This window comes from Lissotriton helveticus, chromosome 3_1 (genome assembly GCF_964261635.1).
Source record: "Lissotriton helveticus chromosome 3_1, aLisHel1.1, whole genome shotgun sequence".
NCBI classification, from domain to species: domain Eukaryota; kingdom Metazoa; phylum Chordata; class Amphibia; order Caudata; family Salamandridae; genus Lissotriton; species Lissotriton helveticus.
The window spans coordinates 1,785,572,054-1,785,585,907 of NC_136061.1; the positions used below are offsets into that span (position 1 = coordinate 1,785,572,054).

A 13,854-nucleotide genomic window follows, 5' to 3' on the forward strand; every position below is an offset into this window, starting at 1 on the left:
AAAAAGTTTGGAAAGAGGCATGTTTACATAAACAAGTGACACACTAAAACAGTGGAAATGAGAACACCTGCCAACTGAAAATTTTTAGTTAAAAGTGGGAGGAGCAATTAATTGATCCGATAGAGTGTTAAGTAACCAAAAAATATATTAACCACACCCGTGGGATGATTAGTTTTGTTTCAGAGAATCAATACGGACGAAGAAACTACGAGCAAGGTAATAATTCGGGGCTGCGGAAGCATCTTGAGAATATCTTTCATTTCCTCAGAGGGAACATATTGTTAATGTACATTTAAAAATACATTAAACATTATGTTCCCTCCAGAGGAGTTGAATGAATTTCGACAGAGGAAAGAAAGAATTTCGAAGTGAGGTAAATTATCTGAATGGGTATATGTTTGATATTTTTAAAAAAGAAAGCACACATATTTAAGAGATTATAGAATGTGGTATGATTAAGTTTAAATGGAATCTAATAACGAGTTGACGAAAGAACCATAACCATAACATAAAATATAGCTTAATTAAGCAATTACTACGTGCAAAGTAATAATTAGGAGCGCTGCCATCATCTTGACTTTATCTTTCATTTCCACAGAAGGATCATATTGTTAATGTATATTTTATTTTACATATAACTTCAAGTGGAGTTGGATGACTTTCAACAGAGGATTTCAGAGAATAAGAAATAATACTTTTTTTTAGTATGCAAGTATTTCTTAATAATTGAAAAATGAGCCCCACTGTTTGAACAACGGACCAGCTGTGGCGCCAGAAGGCGCAACTGAGTATGGAACAGGAGCTGTATTGAAGGTATCAAGGGGCCGATACTGGAAGAGGAGTATATGCCTCAACCCACTGGGATTTTATCAGTATGCAATGGAACTTATGATGCACACGGCCCACTGTGGTAAGAAATTTGGCACTGCAAGTCCCAGGATTCAATGTGTGTGAACACGCCCACAGAGGCGGAGACTTGCGAACATTGTCAGGTGCTTTAAAAACGGAACGCCATCATGCAGTTCTTTAACCTGAGTCCCTGATGAAATGCCAAAGGGCATTAAACGCGTCGGACAGACTTTCTGGGCAATTTGGCAGGCAATACCACTTTCCTGTTATTTGGCAACCTTCAATAAAGGATTTCAGCAAAACATACCTGTTGCGGGCTGTTCCATAGTGGGTGTTTTCCTGATGTTGGATATTAGCGGCCACGCCTGGGCCGTGGAAGAGCCCCACTGTTTGAACAACGGACCATCTGTGGCGCCAGAAGGCGCAACTGCGTATGGAACAGGAGCTGTACTGAAGGTATCAAGGGGCTGATACTGGAAGAGGAGTATATACCTCAACCCACTGGGGTTTTATCAGTATGCAATGGAACTTATGATGGCACACGGCCCACTGTGGTAAGAAATTCGGCACTGCAAGTCCCAGGATTCAATGTGTGTGGACACGCCCACAGAGGCGGAGCCTTGCGAACATTGTCAGGTGCTTTAAAAACGGAACCCATCATGCAGTTCTTTAACCTGAGTCCCTGATGAAATGCCGTAGGGCATGAAACGCGTCGGACAGACTTTCTGGGCAATTTGGCAGGCAATACCACTTTCCTGTTATTTGGCAACCTTCAATAAATGGTTTCAGCAAAACGTACCTGTTGCGGGCTCTTCCATAGTGGGCGTTTTCCTGATGTTGGATATATATATATATAGTTCCACTGCTCAAGGTTGAACCCAAAATCCTGAATGCAACATCCCAGGCATTGTGAGCCTTATTTATTGTTGCAGGGATGCGACACTTCTCAGTGTGCCCTCCTTGCGACATGATGGATGTGCCGTATTTTATGTACAGCGCATAATGTTGTAAGGAGTTACAGATACATCAGTATTACTGACATATCTGTAGGTGAAAAAGTGACGCATTGCTGGAGTGTGTGTGAAAACAGATGCAACTCCAGCAATGTCTCCTAAGCGCCTGAGTCACCCTTGTACCTGCCATGAGGAAGGCATAAGGTTTTGACGCAACCTCCTAGAAGTAGCGCACTGAAATCCTATACATTTCAATGCACCACTTTCTATGAGGCTTCTATGAGGCCTTGATGTGGGGGAACGTCCACCCTGCATATGTTATACCTTGCGCAGATATAATGTAGCGCAGGTTTTTTCGCAGCGGCTGCACAAAAAGTAATGCAAGGGCGGCACAAAGGAGATACAGAGGTTCATAAATAAGCCCCTGTATGAGAGTATCTGTGCTAGATGTGCCATCCACGAGTGAAACAGGCCGGAAACCCACAACCTGAAACAGAGATCAAGATGGAGTAGAGTTTGCTTTCTCCATACAGCATTTGTGTATATGTGCATCTCCTAAATAGAAGGGAAAGCACCAGACACTATGGGGAGGAAGGAGCAGATATTCTTTCCTTGGAAGTGTCTGGGCTCTGCCTGATACACTGTGCTGAACATGACTCTGGCAACAACTGCTATTAGGTAGAGGCCTGGGGGACAGAGGGAGGTCTGTAGTATCTGTAGTTATGGAACGGAGCTTATTAAAGGAGCAGCAATTATTGTCCCAGCTCTGGTTGTTGTTCCTTCTACAGAGGAGGGGGCTCCTGCAGGGTACACAGGGACTACTACACAGCCAAGGGTTGGTGTTCACTGACAGCCAACTCCCCAGAGGTAAAGGACCATGGCATGGAGTCCAATCTGAAGGAGGAATTATTGGACTGTCCTGAGTGCCAAGATATCCTACCTGTGAGTGAGGGAAGGATGCACCAACCCTGAAGGACCGAAGACAGGATAAGAAGACACTTGTGGCCCAAGAGCCCAATAAGTGGATTGTGTGACCGCGTCACAGCCAAGAGTTCGAACCAGTTCAGAGGATTGAGTGACTTGAGAGGTGCCCTGGGGCACCTACTGAAGATTTAAGGTTGCTGTGTTGAGGCATGGTGTGCCGAAGATTGCTCCCAGTATTCAGCGCTTAGGAGAATCATCATCTGTGTGAGTGTAATCATGGTCCTGAAAAAAAAAGAAGCTCTAAGTACTCACCAGAGTGTAGGAGTGAGCCGTGTTGTGTATCAAGTACATACTGGAGTCCAGTATGAACCAAGAACTGCAGCCTGCCGCCCAGTCTAGGCTCCCGTCAGAAGCCTCTGCTCCTGCCATGACCCTTGATGCAACATGCTGCTTGTCCAGCTCTGAGATCCTGCTGCAGTAAGAGGGCTGAAATATATCCTGCGCTGCTACTACAAACTCTGTTAAATGTTTTGAGTAATGATGTATAGTCCCAGTGCACTAATTAAGTTAAATAAGGATGAGTTAGATTAATCTAACTTTTAGGATGGATTATATCAATAGTAACATTGTGGTTCTGTTGTGTAACCCAGCCTGACATATGAACCTCATCAACTTTTTGCCTTATCATTTCTGAGGATGCTCATGGGTGTCTAACGTAGGTCCCGGTGAGCCAAATACATGCCACAGATTCAGAATAAAAATCTGGCTAAGTAAATGAGCTCTATTTGGATTTGTTCTTCATGTGCAGATGTCTTAAAAAAACAGGCATGGATCCAGCCTGCTTGATATACATGGCACACCTTTTTTATTATAGCCTGCGTGAAGGGTATACAGTCACTCGGACAGAGATTACAATTGACTTGTATTTGCTTGAAACTAGTATGTGATCAACGTGAGATTCAGTCTGCTTGAAAATAATTATGCATTCTGTTTGATCTACAGATCCCTAAACTCTGTGATTGATTTTGATATTCCTGTATCACAATTCCTTAAAAGGCCTACATGTTGTCCCGAATCAATTAGTACTAATTTGGAATTTGCCCACTCGAATTCTAAGTGCACCTAAGAGCTGCGCGGCATGACTAGGACATGAGCTAGAAGGGACCAGCTTCCAAAGCCTCTACTTCAGTTTACTGCACCTGACTTACAGTTCATTGTAGTGTGCACGCCACTATTTTTATGTTGAGCACGTTTTCTTTATAACAGTTGCCATTTTTTTCGAAGTATTATGGTCTGCTATCCGAAGTAAACATTTTATGACTGCCATTGCTGTAAGGTTTATTTAGTGGAAGAAAACAAGAGAATGCTTTTAGAATAACAGTGTACATATTCTGTGTAGATCAAGTAAACATAAAATAATATACATTAAAGTTGTTATTTTTATGCCAAGGAGGTACAAAGAAAGAAGCGCCCATGCATCAGCACTCAGCACGCATGCGCGGGCACGCAAACCCACATACATTCAAACACACACACTCTCTCTCTCTCTCTCTCTCTCTCTCTCTCTCTCTCTGGCTCACTTAATGGAGCAAGTAGGAAAAGATCAACTGATTCCCAGATCATGCGCAGATCCTTTAATGAATATTGATTTCCCATTAAGTTTTGCAAATGATCTATAGTCTAGCCATTGGAGGAAAGTCATTGGCCAGTGACAGATTTTTAAGAAGGTTTGAGGAGAGGACTAGAGACTGGCCATGCAGGAGGTCAAAAGTTGATTGTAGGTTTCAGAGAAGGAATTCTGAAAGTTCTTCCGCCATCCAATAGCAAAGGTTGTCTTTGGTCAGCTACATGTTTCCATAGGTTGATCCGGGGGTCTTGTCTGCACTGTAAATCGGTGGTCACTGATGGAGTTTCTGTACCAGCAGTGAGAGCATCAGGAAGTTCACCATCCAGATCCATGAAAAGCCTTAAATCCAAACATCAATAGATTGATTGGTTAATCAACTTCATTCATACGTATACCACACACCATCTCTCTTAGGACTGCACCTAGGACTACAGTTGCAGCTCCAGCTGAAGCATATTTAGCACAGAGATAGGTGGTTGACAACAAACATTTTGCAAGCAAGATTTTGCTGATTTTACACATTTTTAAATCTTTACAAAAATGTGGCTGCCTGCAAAAACGTTTTTTGCACAATAATTTTCAGACTAAATGAGGATTTTTTGGTGCATCCTATCCATATTAATATCGCCACATTTAGTATGTTGCAAAAAACGTCATGGATTTTGTGGAAGTAAAAAGATTTGGTACGCCCCAAGTTTATTGTGTAACTGTCAATGGGCACACATCAGGACTCAATCCCTTCTTTAGAGCTGGTGATTCATCCTTCTGCGCCTTCTTAATAGTTATTAGCCAGAAGCTCGCGGGACGTTTCAGAGACGAGCTAGCTGAATCTTAGTGAACCCTTTCAACCACACTCTGCATAGGCACCTTTCACATGTCAGTGGGGCCTTTCTACCAGGCTTTTGGTGACATTGGTAATTCTGCTCTCAGTACCTATTGAATACACCTCTGCTTTCTTGTCATCAAAGAAGCCTCATCCCTTCGAACACCAGCAACCCCAAAGCCATATATACTGCACCCACATGTCTACTTGTCCTTGACCATCTATCATGTCACCCCACAGAAGCAGGCTCTTCACATATTGTTATGTCTCAATTCTATGTTGTACTAATCTTTCATAACAATGATGTACACACCATGAACTAACTTGAGTTGGGCTCTTCCCTTTTCCATTGCTACTTTCTTATCACCTACTGCAGCTATTTCCTCCTTCTTTACATCAGCTATTCGCTCCTTCCATTGCATTTCACAAATTAAGAGCATTGGCAATCCTGACTCTCCATTTACCAGAAGAGTGCCAAAAGACCAAGGGAGGCAACAGAACTTCAATGACTGCCAAATGATTGTCAATGGGTTTACATCACCAAAAATCTAAAGAGGGGACTTCAGCCTCAATTATGGTTTGGGCAGGGTGGTGTCACCCGGGCACGATGATGGTTCCCTTATCACAACGTGCATGGTTTTCCAGCACAGAGTGTTTAATTTATAAAAGAATGAATGCCAGAGCCCAAGGCTCTGCTCAGAAGCCTGTGGCCAGTGAAATAAAATTTCGGCACACTGAATATGAAGGCTGCGTAGTCTTCCTCTTTAATCTACTACCAGACACTCACTTCCCCTTTATCTCACTCTTGCAGGCTCCTGCTTTCTCCCTTTATGAAGTTTTTCTGTCTTTTTATTTCTCTGTCTTTCCATTTTGTTTAATTTCCCTCTCTTTCCCTCGCTAAATGTCTGATGCAGAGTATAATTGCTTATTTGCATAAATGAGTGCTGGTGACCCACACCAGCAACCACTGGCACAAATTAAGCATTACTGCACCCATATGTCCTGAGAATAGGAACACTGGGCCCAACGATGCTGGTGGAAAATCCATCTAGTAAAAAATTGCATGCAGGTCAATAGGTGACCGTGGGCCATCCCCTCCTAAGTCATGCAGAGAGCACAGAAGGCTCCCCACTGCCAGACAACAGCCTGCCATGCCTCCTGAAGTCTCCCACCACCCATGCCTACCACCCCATATGGTCCTCCTTGGCCCATTTACCATCTCCTCATAGAAAGTGGCAAATCGGAGTGATATTGGCCTGGGACTGGGGAATTTGCATGCAGAAAAGCACCCGGTAACTCTGGGTCTGCATGTTATCCCCCATCTTGGGGATCAATTTCAATTCAATTTCAAAGCTTTTATTCGATTTGTTAGTACAAATCATACAAGCAAAATTGATATAACAATTCATTACATACTAGATTATAAAAGAAAACTCCAAAAATATGGGGAGAGGACATAATGGATAATCTTGGGGATCAAATCTCATGATTGCAGGTGCAGAGTTGTGATTCTTTATTCTGCAATTTCAGCATCCCTGCACCATACAACTTGTAATCAGCATCTTGGTGTTAAGACATGTCACTGATAGCACAAACGAATAACTGTTGGCAGTTGTTGCGTCTCAGGCAAATGTTGCATCTTGTGGTTTTGCTAACTTACTGACTGTTCTACACTGATGGATCAGTGGAAGACCAATGTGGGCACTGACACTCCACTGAGGCCATGACTTTTATGATCATAGTGGTGGGCATAAGTCCTCATCCACAGCTCCGAATTTGGCAGTCTGAACCATGATACCTTACTGTCTGACCAATGAAAGTCAATAGGAAACATGATTAGCTAGAGCAACCGTCCTTGAACCCTGGAGATACAGGTTCGAATCCCATCCACAGTGCTTGGCTCCACATTGTGGGATTCAGGGCAAATCACTTATCTCCCTGTGCTTAAAAATCGGAACTGTAATATGTGAAATGTATTTGTGTAATCCCCACTTGATGTAGACCATCTTGTGGATCCACTTCCAAATCCCCATGTAATGTACATCGCTCCGTTGGTTACTAGCTATGCTCATGCTATATAAATACTGAATGCTAACTACATACACAGCAACTGACTGGCCAGCAGGTGGCCTGGTTACCTCATTGGGAAGCCAAAGGGGGGTGGAGAAGTGGCTGTGATATTTCAATACCTGCCGAATGGATAGCCAGTGGGTGCCTGAGAAACAATAGAGAACCAAAAAGATGGTCAGGAGGGGTCATGGCCCCTCAACGACAGGTGAAATGTGTAAGCCATCTTTGTATGGTGACAGCTGATGGGTTTGCCTGTGAGCTCTCTGCTGTGTTCCTGGTGTTCCGACTCCTGTGGAGTTTCATTGGTGGGTATGAAATACAGCTGAATGATAGGTTTACAGAACGTGAAAAGTGTGAGACATACAATCATACTTACGGTCGCAAGACCCAGCAGAGAAATAAGCCGTATCTAGAAGAGAAAAAACAAGCTTTCATCACTGACATGACATGTGTTTGAGTGTGTAATCTTCATCGGAGAAGGCGCATGAGGATATTTTATCTGCAAGTCATTCTTCCTATTCACCTAACTACTTTTAATTCAGTCATCTGTCCTTACATAGGTCTGGCCAGGAGGAACCCTTGTGGCCTGAGGGGGCGGGGAGGTGGGAGGGGGGGGGGGGAAGGGTAAAGCAGAGTTAGCCCCCCCTCCAGCCGAGCTGCAGCCAGGTTCGGACTGGGAGCCACAACCGGCCCTGGCAAAGTGCTCGGCCGGCCCCCCCACCCCACTCGGGGGGTTGGAGGTGCCGCCGAGCTCTTTGCCAGGGACGGTTTTCGGCCAATTTGTGGACGGGGTCGTTTTTGCAGCAAAAATGGCCCTGTAACAAAAACGGCCCCCAGGGGCCCTAAACCAGCCCCCACCCGTGCGGCGCACCGGGGGATTGCCTGGTGCCCGCTATGGCCAGTCCGGCCCTGGCTGCAGCTTCCTCCCCTCTTCAGATGAGTGGCTCGACTGGGAAGCAGTATCAGACCCACCAAAAATGTTCAAACCTACGCACAGCACGTCTTAATCACACAGACACACGATTCGAACGCATTTGGCAGCCACCTATACGCCACCTCACCACGGATGTGGTCCGTCGGCTAGACTGCCGACTTTGTTGCTGGAGACCAGGGTTCGAGCCTCGGGGTTGCGTCCACATCCTGTGATTCTGGGCAAATCACTTAATCTCCCTGTGCCTGAATGTGTAATGTACATACGGTGCTCATGTAAAGCGCTCCAATACCTTCGGGTCGAGTTTGCGATATATAAATATGCAGCAAAAAAGAAAAGACTGAGCACTCCCGCCTGGTGCCCCCTAGGCTGCGCGCCCACCAGCTGTTTGAAGATCCCTTGGAACCTTTCTCTCAGGGTCGGAAACCAGACTCCCCAAAATTATCCACTTGAATTAATAGGCAGATCTCTCTACCCCCTGGACTCCCACCCTCCCACCCCCGATCCCCACTCTGGGCTCCTCACAGCGCCTCCGGCTTCGAACTCCCCCTCCCCCGTGAGGGACGCCCGCTTCAATAGCTTTTCTCCTCCCATTCTGACTTCACCCCTTTCGACTTCTTTCTCTTTCTTTCTCTTGTTCTGTGTTTTCGTTCCTATTAAATATGACAGTGGCTGTTTAGTATTGTCACAGTGCAGGTATTTTCTCTACGCGATGTGAAGGCTTTCCTGTCGCTTGGGCTAAGCCTACCATAACCCTAATGTATGCCCAGCTGTGGTGCTACAACATTCTTCCATGGTATAATCGGATTTGATGGGATGATTTTGTATTGCTATTTCAATGTACAGCTTGGCCTATGATGCCATCTCACAGCTGTTCTTGCTGCGCCATGTACCTTCTATTTGCTTGGCCTCTGTTTTATTTCTCGCTTTGTCTTTATTAAACTGAAATTAAACAAAAAAATGTCAAACCATTCACATACTGCAGGAGGCTGGGACCATTATAGGGATGGGAGCTTTGATGGTTGGGTCATGGCAGCCAATGTACCTCTGAAAGCAGCACCCTAGCCTACAGCCCACCTGGAATAAAAACAGAATAGTAGAATGGCCAGTCTGGCCCAGTTCATAGGATGTGCTTCGGAAAAACACCTACCTGCTTTTACAGCACTGTGCTCCGTGCAAGATAAATTCCATGTGATAACGCTACCCTACCTAATGGTGCTCCATTTTTTACCAGTGCAGGATGAACAGTGACCTGTGATTTAAACTTGTGGCTTGCAGATCACACCAGATGTCAGCCGTGAGTGCTTCACATACTGACCCATCTTGCTAATATTACAACATTGCCTCTTCACTTAGAGTAGATGCCACATTTCGAGTCTTAGGGTTTTCCCACGAAAACCTAATGTTTTCTGAGAGTAGTTGTCATGTGTTGCTTTCACTGAAAGAATTTCAATGATGCACCTCATGGTAAGAATTTCTAGCATAAAAGCGCAGGACTGGAAACATGGGGGCAGATTTATGTTAACTGGCGCATCCCCAGGGATGCGCCAGTTAATGTGCGCCACAGTGCGCCACAGCTCCGCCACCCATGGTGCGCCGCATTTACAATGCGGCGCACCATGGGGCAAAAACGGCACAGATGCGTGACGCATCCGTGCCGTTAAGGTGGTGCATTGCTGGAGTTGCGTCGCAAGCGCGACGCAGCTCCAGCAAGGCTCGGGGGTGCCCCATCTTAACAATGCTGCGTCAAGACCTACGCCTGCTTCAAGCAGGCGCAGGCTTTTGATGCAGCATTGGCCTGAAAGTGACTGAGTGAAATCTTATAGATTTCACTCAGCCACTTTTGCGAGGCGCACCTGCCCCGGAACGCCCACCCTGCGCCGGAACGCCCACAAGCGGCGCAGGGCTTTACAACGTGACGCAGCTGCCTAGATGCGTCACGTTGTAAATCGTTTGTAGGGATGCGCCACGTTTATGCCGCCTTGCGTGACGCAACAGCGGCGTGAACGTGGCGCAAGGGCCTCATAAATCTGCCCCCATGGTGTTCAACGACATGGAGCCAGGTGGTAACACCTCTTACAGAGAGAGGGGCAGCCTGGCCTATCTGGCAAAAAAACAAATGAAAGTGTGCCCAATGCTAAGCAGACTGTACACCAAAATATTCTCACGTCCATAACTGTTGGTTGCAGCGATGGGCGTCGCATCAGAATGCTGTAGTACGAGCTCAAGTGCAGTCTGGGACTCCTTTACCAAGATGGCTCAGCCAGCGAGATGTAAAGGTCCTGTAGCATCAGGAATCAAAGTGCAGACGTGGACTCCTGTACCAAGATGACACTGCCAGTGAGATGCACTGTACCATCAGGGATCACAGGGTGAACGTGGACTCCTTTAACAAGTTGGAGGTACCAGAGGAAAGTCCTGTACCATTACCGTCCTATCAGGGATCACAATGCAGAATGGGACTCCTTTCCAAAGATGGCGGTACTCAACAAGCAAAGCTCCTCTGTGACATCATGAATGTTACTGCTGCAGAGGAGTCCTTTTCAAAGGTAGCACAACCCTTGGAACACGATTGCAGTGATTCATCTGGCACGAGTGCTGTTTCTTTACAAACGTGGCTTTGTTCATGTAGCGACGATACTCCTCAGTGAGGGTGTGGGCTTCACTTTAACTGCACTGTGGGCTGCACTAGGATTAAACAGTGAGTTGCTGTGTGGGTGATACCGTCAAGATGCATTCTGAGGTTGCTCTTACATGGGTTAATTATTTCTGGGATTAGTTGGTTTTAAGAACTTCCATTCAATCTATGCCAAGAGAAAAAGCAGAAACATGATGACGCACCTGCATAGACGGGTCCCATTGTCAATGTGGCACTGTCTCCAGCTGCAGCACTGCTTCTGCCGTTACCAGGGCAGGCCTGGAAAACAAAGAGGGAGGTTAAATGGTGGCAGTGTCTGCACGGAGAAGAACCCACATCTATTAACTGAACGTCAACAAAAGACAGCTGCACACTGCTTCAAGTAGATTGCAGCAGGGGACATATCTGCCTTCAAAAAAATAGGCAAGCATCTACATATGGTTGCGGGTCGGGAAATCCATCCTCTATTATGCGCTTTATACATTTATGAAATTCAAAACAAGTTTTACAAAATGCTGTAGTGGTCACAAAAACATTATTTTAAGATCGAGAGCGCAGGTAACAAGTTATACATACTGGTTGCTTTTGCAGAGTCCTTGACGTTTGCTTTTAAAATAATTTTATTCCACAACAATATTTAATTTACAGTTATGATTTGAGCTTACCAAGTCTTCATCATGTTGAACAAGACAATAATTCTTGAGGCAATAACATTGAAGAAGGAGATAATAAAATCACAAAGAAAAGAAACAACAGCAAAAAAATAAAAAAAACACATCAGTGACTGTGCCAACCCGTATTGCATACATCAAGAACAAACACCTAGGGGCACATGCATCAACCTATTTAGGAAGTACAAACAGTGCGAATCGGTAAATTCGGCTGTTTGCACTTCCTAAATACGTTTTTGGGATGCATCAAACACTTTTCCAGAATTCGCATTTTTTTGCATTTCTTAAAAATGCGAATGCATTTAAGGAATCGCATTTGTGCGATTCCTTAAATGCAATGCATCAATTTAAAAAAAATGCGAATTTTGAAATTGGAAGTGCAAATTACCACGAGGTTGACCCTCGTGGTAATTTGCGAAAATCTGTCAAAAAGCAAAAAATGCATTTTTTAAACTGTCATGTTACAGACACACATGTCCTTAGGACATGTGTGTGTGAAACATGCACTTTCAAATGCATTTCAGGGGTGCAGGAGGGGGTCCTTTGGACCCCCCTGTACCCTTGGAATGCATCAACAAATTGCGAATTTGTAAATGCCTTCCCATTGACTCCTATGGGCCTTTTGGCCCATAGGAATCAATGGGAATTGCGAAAATGCACTTAAGAATTCGGTATTTATTTGGGATTCGGTAAAAATTGCGATTTTTACCGAATCACAAATAAATACCGAAAAAAATGATGCATAGCATTTTGCAATTCTTAATTTGCAATTCGGTATTTTTCGCAAATTAAGAAGTGCAAAATATCTCAATGATGCATGTGCCCCCTACAGACGATCTTATTCGTGTCAGGACACTGACGGCCAGATTCATCAATTTAAAATCGGCTCGCAAAGAGCCAGATTCTGAGAATCCGGCCCTTTGCGAGCGCTATTTTTGCATTTGGGATTCATCATTCCAAATGCAAAAATCGCAATTACAGAAATCGCTTAATTGCGAAGAATCGCATTTAAGGAATCTCAATCAGAGATTCCTTAAATGCAATTCATGAACCTTTTTAAAATTGCGAATTCGCAATATGGGGTCGCTATGGTAAATAGCGAAAACTTAGAAAAATGCACTTTAGTGCATTTTTCTAAGTTGTATGTTACACACACACATGTCCTTTGGACATGTGTGTGCGCAACACCTGTGTACATTTGCATTTCAGGGGTGCTACAGGGTGTCCTTTGGACACCCAGGCACCCTTGAAATCGCTTTCTTATTTGCGATTAGCAATTAGCGAATCGCAAATAAGGAAGCAGTAGAAATCGCATTTAATTGTGCGATTTCTACATGAAACCCGTTTTGCGAATCTTTAATAGCGATTCCTTAATAATCGCTATTAAGGACTCGCAAATCGGGACATTGATGAATCTGGGGGATAATGATTCCAAATACCCTCTTTTCAGGGGCAAGCTAGGTTCTGACAGCACAATACAACAGGATGGACTCAAGTAACACTAAGTGCCTACCAGTACAGATATAGCAGAAGCATATTCATATTGATATGTTCAGTTTGTCATGCACACCAACAATTTTCTGTAACATATAAAGTACACTCTATGTCTATGATCTAGGCAGGGGTATTGGGCGCTGTTCACGCTATTTAGCTACGATAAGACCCCAGACGTTTTTGGGATGACTCTGAAGAGGGAGTAGTTTGCTGTATACCTCTGTTTGTGTGTTGAAATAGAGCATATCTCTAGCCCATTCGGTCAGCGTAGGAAGTGGCCTGCGCCCCCAGTGCACTGCGACAAACAACAGCCAGCCCCATCTCTACCATACGGAGAATACCTTTCTTGGGGGTAGATGTATCAAGCCTTTTGCGATTCGCAAATGCCAAAATTCTGCGAATTTCAGCCTTTGCGAATCGCAGTAGGCTTTTTTGCATTTCTGGGAATGTATTAAAAAATCGCAAAATAGGGAATCGCAATAATTTGCGATTCCTTATTTTTCTTAAGCATTTAAGGAATCGCTAATTTTGCGATTCCTTAAATGCGATGTATGTGGGGTTCTGAAATTGCAAATTTTGGTTAAGAAATCGCAATAATTTGCGATTTCATTTAAAAATGCCCTATTTGGCATTTGTGAAGGTGGCATGTGACGCAGATGCATGCCCATAGGGAATGTATGTGCGCCACATGCACACACATGTAATTTTCAGGGGTGCAGCAGGGTGTATTTGAGACACCCCTGCACCCTTGAAATTATTCTCAATTTGCGAATTCGCAAAATGCGATTCGCAAATTGAGAAATATTTCGCAATCATTCCTATGGGCCTCCTGGCCCATAGGAATGCATGGGAAATTATCCCTTATTTGCGAATT

The 13,854-nt window shown here is 44.5% G+C and overlaps 1 long non-coding RNA gene across 1 annotated transcript; it reads right to left on the reverse strand.

Annotated features, from left to right (window-relative positions):
• Positions 1-4,345: 4,345 nt before the first annotated feature.
• LOC144825151 (uncharacterized) lies at positions 4,346-11,095 on the reverse strand. Its single transcript, XR_013609300.1, has 3 exons — positions 11,019-11,095; positions 7,623-7,655; positions 4,346-4,692 (listed from the first exon to the last, which is right to left on the reverse strand). It is a non-coding gene; the product is annotated as an uncharacterized LOC144825151 (long non-coding RNA).
• Between the last annotated feature and the right edge of the window lie 2,759 nt (positions 11,096-13,854).